This window comes from Dioscorea cayenensis, chromosome 19 (assembly GCF_009730915.1).
Source record: "Dioscorea cayenensis subsp. rotundata cultivar TDr96_F1 chromosome 19, TDr96_F1_v2_PseudoChromosome.rev07_lg8_w22 25.fasta, whole genome shotgun sequence".
NCBI classification, from domain to species: Eukaryota; Viridiplantae; Streptophyta; class Magnoliopsida; order Dioscoreales; family Dioscoreaceae; genus Dioscorea; species Dioscorea cayenensis.
Window position 1 is genome coordinate 16,505,175 of NC_052489.1, and position 10,651 is coordinate 16,515,825.

Here is a 10,651-nt window from a genome sequence, read left to right on the forward strand (position 1 = left end):
TTATCACCTGGAATCCCTAGAGCTCATTGCAACTTTATTCGAGTGCGAGGTTGAGAGATTATTTAATCTCTCCTCTGGGGCATGAATAGAGTTAGGCATAGTTGACCTTAGATTTGGGACTATGTATGTAAGGATTTCCATTACTCACCATTGCATTGATTAGGAATCATAATAGAGAGTTCTTGCACTTGAAGCGATTATCCTAGGTGAAGCATCATCCGAGTACCCCATCTTTATCGATTGCCTTACCTCCTTCTTACTTTTGCTCTCTTACTTTTTGCTTTTAATTGTTGAGAATTGAATCATTATCATACTTATCATTGTTGATATTCCACATAGCTAAGAAATGAATTATGTGTCTTTACTCCCTACTCCCTGTGGATTCGATACCCGCTCACCCGGGATTATTACTTCGACAAACCCGTGCACTTGCGGGATATAAGCAAGGGGATCTTGTCAAAAACATGAAATAGAGCTCAAACGACCATACTTCGCCAATTCCACTTGAAAACACACAATGACTTTAAAAACCCACAATAAAATGGTAGCACAAGCATCATAAATTCAAGACACCAACACTTAACAATTTATTCATGCAAACAACCTAACTAAAAATAAGAAAACTGTAAACACTTGGGTTGCCTCCCAAGAAGCGCTTGTTTTACATCACTAAGCTTGACGTACCTTGTCTTACCTCACGGGGGTTCATAGATGAAGGTTGCCCTCTTACCCATGGCTTGAAAGCATGATGTGCAGAGTCTCTTGAGGGTAGAGGGTGTATTATCGGGCTTGGGACCGCTTAGCAATGGTTCATCCAACTTCTTTGGTTCACGGATGTCTCTAACAGCCTAGCAGTGTTTCTGGTGGCATCTCCTAGACCTCTTCATTTTCTGGAGCACCTTCTTCAAGATCCCCGGGGTAGATGGTATTTCTTCCGTCTATCCAAGCATCATTACATCTTCATGTCACTCTTCTTGGTCGAACAAACCTTCATACGGATCCGGATTGAACATTTCCTGCATGTATTCATCAATAATCTCATCAGTAGTGTCTAGAAATATAACGTATTATCAAAGTCAAGAGAATGCCGCATGGCTTCAGCAAGGCGGTATGTGAGCTTGTCATCTCCAACTCTCAATGTGAGCTCTCCGCCGTCCATGTCAATCAGTGCTTTGGAAGTCCGCAAGAATGGTCTCCCAAATATCAAGGGTACATCCGCATCCTCATCGACATCTAGTACTACAAAGTCAACCGAAAAAATGTACTTGTCCACCTTGACAAGCACGTCATCAATGATGCCTCTCATATGTCGCACTGTTCAGTCCGCTAGTTGCAAAGTCATCCGAGTAGGCCTAGGCTCACCCAAGCCTAGCTTTTGAAAGAAGGTGTATGGCATGACGTTGATACTGGCCCCTGAGTCCGCCAATGGCATTTCTTCACCTAGATTGCCAATATTACATGGAATGATGAAGCTTCCCGGGTCTTTCTTCTTGTTCGGCATGTTCTTTTACAACACTGCCGAGCATGAAGCATCTAAAATCACTGAAGCACTTTCCTCCAACTTCCTCATGTTAGTCAACAAGTCTTTCAAGAACTTCGCATACTTAGGCATTTGGGCCAATGCCTCAACAAAAGGAATATTAATGTGGAGTTTCTTGAACAAACTTAGGAACTTCTTATACTGTTCATCCCCTTGGTCATTTTTCAATCTAGAGGGATAAGGGATTCTTGGCTTGAAAGTTGGGGTGCCACCTCTTTCTCTTTGCTTGTCCCCTCTTCAACCTCTATAACCTCGGGTGCGTGTTCTTTTAGCTTCTCACTCGGAAGCCTACCTTCAACCTCACAATCACTTCTCAAAGTGATGGCCTTCACATGCTCTCTAGGGTTGGTCTCTGTATTGCTTGGCAAGCTTCCATGTGACCTTTTGGAGAGAGACTTCGTAATTTGCCCCACATGATTTTCAAGGTTATGCAAAGAGGCGGTGTGGTTGTGAGGTGTAGACTCGACTGATTCAAACCTTGTATTTGCTGATTCTATAAATCTAGTCAAGTGCTTCTCTAGGTCACTCATTCGGGTTTCCAAACCTGAGACTCTGTTTTCCACCTGAGGGGCTTGTTGTTGTTGTTAGAAACCCAGTGGCCCCATGGCCTTTTGTGGACTTTGATTACTCCATGAGAAATTGGGATGATTCTTCCAACCCGGATTGTAGGTATTGCTATATGCGTTTCCTTGAGGTCTCATGCCATTACCTACAAAATCAACATTCTCCACCAAAGAAACATCACCAATAGAGATCGGGCAATCGAAAGGAGCATGTCCTCCACCACACCCGGTGCAATTAGTCACGGCCGCCACTCTATTTGAAGTTAGAAGATCTAACTTCTTACTCAAATTTTCCACTTGGGCCAATGAAGTTACCACATCTATCTCATGGAGAACGGCCACCTTTTTCTTCTCCCTAGCATTCCATTGGTAGCTATTTAACCCCATTTCTTCAATCAACAGACGGGCCTCATCAGGGGTCTTGCTACGTAAGGTACCTCCTACTGCCGCATCCAAGAGTTGCCTTGTACTCGGGTTCAAACCATTGTAAAGGGTTTGAACAATCGTCCACTCCGGGAATCTGTGTTGCGGGCACTTTCTCAGGAGCTCCTTGAACCTTTCCCATGCCTCGAATAGAGACTCCAATTCCAACTGAACAAAGGATGAGATCTCGTTCCTAAGCTTTGCTGATTTTTCGGGAGGGAAATAATGAGCTAGAAAAGCTTCCACCATCTCCTCCCACGTGCTAATTGATGCTCTAGGTAACGAGTGTAGCCACTGCTTCGCTTTCCCCTTCAGGGAAAATGGGAAGGCTCTCAATTTGATGGCATCATCCGTCACACCATTTATCTTCAGCATATCACACACCTCAAGAAAGCTCTCTATGTGACTGTTTCGATCCTCATCGGCCAAACCATTAAATTGTGTGGATTGCTGCAACATGTCGATGAATGCCGCCTTCAACTCAAAGTTTTGAGTTGTAATCGGGGAACGCACAATACTCGACTGTGTCCCTAACACTGAAGGTCTGGCATAATCGGATAATTTTCGCTGTTGCTCATTCTGTTTTGCCATGTTTTCAGATTCTTCTAATTCCAAATCAGCTGGATTAGACTGTTCTTGTACAGGCTCTTTCCCTTTTCTTCTAAGTGTACGTTCAGGCTCAGGATCTCCTTCAACCAATATTGAGGGATTCGCTCAGGTCATAACCTGGAGCTGCACCCAAAAAGAAAGAAAAAGAATTCAGAACGATGATAGAATAAGAAGATATGAAATAGAATATATGGTGAAATAGCTAAGAAAACAAAGTGCAAAGTATTTCTAAACGCCTACTCCCCTGCAATGGCACAAAAAACTTGACAAGGTCCCCTTGCGTATATCCCGCAAGTGCACGGGTCCTCGAGCTTATGACCGTATTGAGAGGCTTGAGAGCGTTGTGAGAGAGATTCAGACCGAGATGGCGGAGCTCCACGCTATACAGTTAGCTCAGTATACAGATCTTATGGCCCGGTTCAACTTTCTACGAGATCTATTGAGATACAGACCCTTAGTTCCTCCGGCACCCCATCCACTATCCCGGCACCGGTGGACCCACCATGTGCATCTTCACCAGCAGCAGCAGCAGCACCTGAGACCGAGGGCGACACCGACATTTGACTTTTAGTTCTTTTTCTTTTATGCATTTTATTTTAGACTTGTTCACTCAGAAAGGATTCTCCTTCTGAGTTTATTTTCATTTTGCATCTCGAGTTGTATTCATTGTCTATCTTTTATATATACTCGAGATATTTTGTTTTTATTGAGCTTCACTGAACCCCCTCGTGTATGCGTGCAGATGGTCTTGTCTTCTTGGGAATTGAGACTTAGTCATGGGCACGACCAAGGTGCTTAGGTACTTAGCCGTGTGAGCTTCACAACCTGTCGGAACACTACCCCCATGGAATTAGTTTCATCAAACGCAACACTAGGAGTCAGGGGAGTATTGTTTTGATTGCTTCTCCCACATTTGCTTTTGAATGATATATATTTTGAGTGAGCTTGCATGTGTACATTGGGGACAATGTGCAACTTAAGTGTGGGGGGAGTTTCATAGTGCACACATTCTTTTCTATTGTTCTTGATTGATATATTGATAAGTGCTTGAGTAAACATGTTTTTATGCATGTTTTACATACATTGAGCATCATATTTTATACGGTTTATGTCTCATTTCATGTATTGGGTGTTCTTTTATGCATATAGGTTGTGAAGGCATTGGGAATTCAAAAGGGAGCGAAGATAGGCTATCATGGCATAATATTGGGAGTTCTTATACAAATCAAGTTGGAAGACACAAGAGGATTTCGTGTATGAGGAGATGTGTGCCAACTTCCATAGTTTTGCAAGCCAATTTATTAATGGAAGGGCACAAAGGCAGCCATGTCTCCACATTCCTCCTCTTTGTAAAGATTTCAAGACCTTTCAAGACGCATTGATGAAGGAAAAGCCGTATAGCCTACCATATGATCGTGTGCCCGATCGTGTGGCCTTAAGAGGAGAATGTTTATCATCGCGTTTGTGGAAATCACTGTAGCAAAAGCACTGTAGTAATTTTACTGTAGTAGTACTGTAGGAAATTCCTGCAGCCCACGCGGGCGCGTGGAAAATCCATATGGGCGCGTGGGGGCACGTAACAGACGCGATGTGAGGCTATAAATATACCTTTTGGCCGATTCTAAAGGGACTTTTTGCGGAGCTTTGAGCATAGACATTGAGAGAGAGGCGGCTAGGGTTTGAGGAGAAGGTCTTCGCCGATTGAGAGGGAGTTCTTCACCAACTTTGATAGGTTTCTTCGACGTCATACCATTTTGGGGAGCCATTGGCGACCTAGCTTCGGAGAGGAACCCTTCAAGACGTAGAACTACCAATCAAGGCCAATCCGCACGAATTCGAGGGGGTTTTCTCTATGGGTTTTGTTGCTTTTCATTGTATCCATTATTGTTTTGTAACTAGGCCCATGGAGGGCTAAACCCTAGTGGGTATTTGGGCATGTGAACCCTAAGATTTATATTTTGGATTGATTCTCTTAATGCTTTTAGTTAATCTGAGTTGTCTTGAGTTTTAATCTTGTGATTTAATTGCTTGCTAGTGTTGTTAATCCTTGTGGTTGATTTACATTGCATGATTTAATACTTTGATGTGAGAGGTCTCCATTAGAGTTAGATCTCCAAGATTAAAGAGGGTTGAGAGGGTGAGCCTTGAGATGGAGGAGTGTCCCCTTTCCCCTTCGATTGAGTGTTTCCTATCTCCGTATTCCATATTCTCTTTGCAACCATATTTGGTGTGAGGCATGAGATTGCTCGATTTCTCCACCGAGACCTTGTAGGGGGTTAGGATCCTTCGCTGGGAATTAGGGTTGGATCTACATTTAGGAATCGGTTTCACTCTTAGGTTTCCTTATAGCATATTGCGGTCATATAGGGTGTGAAGTGTTGAGATTGGTCGATTTCTCCACGGGACCTTGTAGGGGACTAGTGCCTTTTTGCTTGGAGACAAGGATTGGTTATCGTTGGACTACCTCGACTCATTAGACTCGATTCTAGAGCATTTAATGAATCTTGAGCTTCAAGGAAGATCTTAGGGGGATCATTGCCCGAATACCTCATCCTTAGTGATTGAGACTCTTCTACTTTATTTCTTGCATACTTGTTTGCTTTGCTTGCAATTAGTTCACTTCATCGTATTCATTGATTCCGACTAGATAATTGAGAAGTGGTTATTACTAATACTTCTGTTCCCTGTGGATTCGACTACCCGACTCACCGGGTAATTATTACTTCGACACCCGTGCACTTGCGGTTTATACGCATATTCGGACGTGTCAAGTTTTTGGCGCCGTTGCCGGGGAACGGGATATTAGGAACACTAGGACTTGATTACTTTAGTCATTCACATTTTTCTTTTGCTTTTTTATCTCACACTTCTCTCTTCTGCATTTCTCATCATTTTGTACCCTTGTTTCTTTCTCCTTATTAAGTGAACAGTGATTCCTGGCTTTTCTTTATATTTCAAGACAATGTTTGACGAAGCATTGCTAATGGAGACAATAAAGGGGCAAATGGCATCTAATGAGAAAAAGATAGAACAAGTTGTAGCGTACCCAGAGTCGAGCAAGCTATATGATGAGGTTTTGGGGTTCAGGACAGCCGAAATGCAGGAGATAGTTCAAGGACATGGAATATCTTATCAAGGGGCTGAGTTGTCGAGCCTGTTAGAAGACTTCGACAAGTCTGCATTTATGTCTTTTAAGAATGGAGCCGAAAATAAACTAGTAGAAGTCTCCATATCTATTGCAAGGAAAGTTGCAGCTGGGTCAATTGGGCCTGAATCCGAGACAAGTGATGAAGATGAGACCATCGGTTGTGTTGAATCAATATCGTCAATTGAGGTTTGTAGTTTGGATGACCGAGTGAATGATGAAGATGTTTTGGGGGACCTTGGTGTGAGTGAGCTAGTGCAGGAGGTAATCGAGGAAGGAGTCGAAGACACCTCGCAAGGGTTTGAAGAAATCGATCGGAAACAAGCTAGCAGGCTGCGACCGTCGCTGGAATTATTTATCCCATTTCGGATAGTGCTTGGGTGAGCCCAACACAAGTGGTACCGAAGAAGGGTGGCATGACGGTGGTTAAAAAAGAGAAAAATGAATTAATTCCGACAAGAACAGTGACGGGGTGGTGAGTTTGCATTGATTATCAGAGATTGAATGATGCCACAAGGAAGGATCACTTTCCATTGCCATTCATTGATCAAATGTTAGAACGATTAGCTGCCCATAAATTCTATTGTTTTCTAGATGGTATGTCGGGATATTTCCAAATTCCAATTGCCCCCGAGGATCAAGAGAAAACAACCTTTACATGTCCTTTTGGTACTTTTTGCTTATAGACGAATGCCATTCGGACTTTGTAACGCCCCGCTACCTTCCAAAGATGTATGACGGCTATTTTTTTGACGACTTGTTAGAAGATGTAATGGAGGTTTTTCATGGATGATTTTTTTCGGTATTCGGAAATTCTTTTCGAGACATGCTTGAAAAATCTTGAGAAGGTGCTTATACGGTGTGAAGAGACGAATTTGGCTTTGAATTGGGAGAAATACCACTTCATGGTCCAAGAGGGAATTGTTCTTGGTCATAAAATTTCTAGCCAAAGGGATTGAAGTTGATCGGGCAAAAATCGAAACCATCGAAAAACTACCTCCTCCAACTAATGTCAAGGCAATTAGGAGTTTCTTGGGCCATGCAGGTTTCTATCTTCGATTCATCAAAGATTTTTTTCGAAAAATAGCTCGACCATTGACCAAGTTGTTGGAGAAAAGATGTCCCATTTGAGTTTAATGATGCTTGTTTGCTTGCCTTCAACATTTTAAAAGAAAAACTCGTACAAGCACCAATCCTTATCTCACCAGATTGGAACCTTCCCTTTGAACTTATGTGTGATGCTAGTGATCATGCCGTGGGGAGCTGTTCTAGGCCAAAGAAAAGATAAACATTTTTCAGCCCATTTATTATGCGAGCAAGAGTTTGACAAGTGCCCAAGAGAACTACACAACTACGGAGAAAAGAATTGTTGGTCTGTAGTTTTTTGCATTTGACAAATTCAGATCATACCTCATTCTTTCACAAGTGGTTGTCTTCACAGATCATTCGAGCTCACGCTATCTAATGAACAAATCTGATGCGAAGCCAAGGCTGATTCGTTGGGTATTGTTACTGCAGGAATTTGATGTTCAGATTAAGGACAAGAAAGGGGCTGAAAATGTGGCTGCAGATCACCTTTCTCGACTTGAAGGTGTAGAAGAAGAAGGGTCATGGAAGACTGACATTAATGATGCATTTCCTGAGGAGCATTTGTATAATTTGCAGAAAATTTCAGAAGTTGATACCCCGTGTTTCGCCGATTTCGCCAATTATTTATCGGGGAAAGTTCTACCTAGAGGGCTTTCCTTTCAACAAAGGAAGAAATTCTTTGCAGACTTGAAGCATTTTTCTTCGGAGGATCCTTATCTTTTCAGGATGTGCGCAGACCATATCGTGCAAAGATGTGTCTCACAAAAAGAAGGATGGGATATTTTAGCTCATTGTCACTCGGGACCGGTGGGCGGTCATTATGCTTCAGGGAGGACGGCCGAAAAGGTCCTTGCAGCTGGTTTTTATTGGCCAACGTTATTTCAAGATGCAAGACAATTTGTACAATGTTGTGATAGTTGGCAAAGAGCATGGAATTTGTCTAAACGTGATGAGATGCTGCAAAATCCAATGCAGTTTTGTGAGGTTTTTGATGTGTGGGGTATCGACTTTATGGGGCCGTTCCCTAGCTCCAATGGGGATCATTATATCTTGGTCGCCGTGGACTATGTGTCTAAGTGGGTTGAGGCTCAAGCTCTCCCTACAAATGATGCTAGAACGGTAGTCAAATTCCTCAAGAAATTGTTCACTCGGTTCGGGACACCTAGGATCATCATAAGTGATCGAGGGACTCACTTTTTCAATGCACAACTTGAGAAAATTCTGAAAAGATATGGAGTGAACCATCGCTCTTGCTACTCCGTATCATCCGCAAAACAAGTGGACGGTAGAGGGTAACTAATACTGAGTTGAAGAGAATTTTTTTCCAAGTCGGTGGAGCACGATCGGGAAGGATTGGTCGGAAAGATTAGATGACACGTTGTGGGCATACCGGACAGACATACAAAACCCGGTGGGGACCACACCCTATAACTTAGTCTATGGGAAAGCGTGCCATCTACCCGGTAGAACTTGAGCACAAGGCATATTGGGCAATTAAAGCAATGAATTTCAGTCTTTCCCGGGCTGGTGACCAAAGAAAGTTGCAATTGAATGAGTTAGATGAATGGCGTTTGAGAGCTTATGAAAATGCACGAATCTACAAAGAAAGAATATGTCTACGGCATGACAAGCACATTAGACTGCACAAGGACTTCAAAGTAGGTGATCGAGTGTTACTCTTCAATTCTCGATTGAAGTTATTCCTGGGGAAATTAAAGTCAAGGTGGTCGGGACCATTTGAGGTCACTCAAGTATTTCAACACGGCGCAATCGAAATCACTCACCCGAAGAAGGGAACCTTCAAGGTAAACGGACATAGGTTGAAGCCTTACTTTGAAGGAGAGGTGCAAGATGCTAATAAAGAGGTTTTCCATCTTTATGAGCCACCATAAGGTAAGGACTGGTACGTCAAACTTAGTGACGTTAAACAAGCGCTTCTTGGGAGGCAACCCAAGTTTTTAGTTAGGTTTTAGACTTGAAATTTAATTCCAGCAGTAATAATTTCATGAGTGTGCCTTGATTAATTTTTGTTGTTTGCTGGTGTTTTCATGAAATGTTTCGGTGATATGCATTATTTTTCATGTGTATGACATGGTTTAGGGTATTTCCAATGTTAAATGTTGAAAAGTTGGTGTCAATTTGGAGTTTTAGGCCCTTAGTGGACTGTCTGCAGAAATTTTGCAGCCCACGCAGCCGCGTGGAATTTCCACGCGGTCGTGTACAGTACCCACGTGGGGGAGTGGCAAATCCACACCCCCATGTGCCTTTAAGAATGCGAAGGAGCACTATTCATCATCTTCCATTTTTAAAGAACCCTTTCATCTTCCACTTTTTCACTCCTATAAAACTCAAGTTTTGATCTCTAAAACCATTTGTTTTCAATTCCTTGGGGGATTAGAAGTGATTTGCCGGAGTTTGCACCGATTTTTCTTCTCCAATTTGTTCCGGTAAGCTCTCACTTTCCCCCACACTTTTCATGTTCTTCAAGACCATTTTCATGGAGTTTTCATGGTATTTGTGTGCTATTTTTCATAGGAAATCATGTTAGACACCTAATGAATGCTTGAGAATGATTTATGTGAGGCGTAGGAGCCCAACTCTGGCGAAATCGCGGGAGTCGGGCGCCCACGCCGGCGCGTGGCCTGCCCACGCGCCCGCGGGTCGGCCGCGCCAGCCCGCAGGCCACGCCGTCGTGGGTCGGGCCACGCACCCGCGTGGCCCCTTTGTCCGAAGTCGCGGCCCCGACCCACGCGCCCGCGTGGGCTGGGACGCTGGGTGCGCCGCCTGGCCGGGTCACGCGCTCGGCCAGCGCAGGCCCGCTGCTGGCCCAGGGCGCGGCGCGCCGCCAGTCGCCAACGCAGCACGCGCGCCTGCTGGCTAGCCTACACGGGCGCGCGCCACCGGGCCGAACCAGCACGCGCCCACGCTGGCGCGTGGCTCGCCCACGCGCCCGCTGGGGCCGGGACGAGGCCAAGTGGCCCTCGCTTTTCCCTCCGCTCACTGCCCTCGCGCAGGTGCCCTCTGCTTACACTCGTATACATGCCGAATCGATGTTTTTTTACATGTTTTTCTTCGCAGATATGGCACCGCTGGACCAAGAGATTGGCTCAGAAACGTCCTCGCCATGACAGGGAGCCGACTCCACCACCAGCAGTGGAATTCCCTGACCCCGTTCATTAACAACGGTTCGAGCGTCTCCAGAATCTCAAGGTTGGACAGTCACAATTTATTGACTGGGACGCACTAGAGGATATTGGTCTTGCTGACGAGGTCAGAGAGCTA

The 10,651-nt window shown here is 44.3% G+C and overlaps 1 non-coding gene across 1 annotated transcript; it reads left to right on the top strand.

Moving 5' to 3' along the window:
* The first annotated feature begins 2,620 nt into the window (after window positions 1–2,620).
* Window positions 2,621–2,727, top strand: LOC120251009. The gene has a single exon (XR_005533334.1). It is a non-coding gene; the product is annotated as a small nucleolar RNA R71 (small nucleolar RNA).
* Window positions 2,728–10,651: the final 7,924 nt, after the last annotated feature.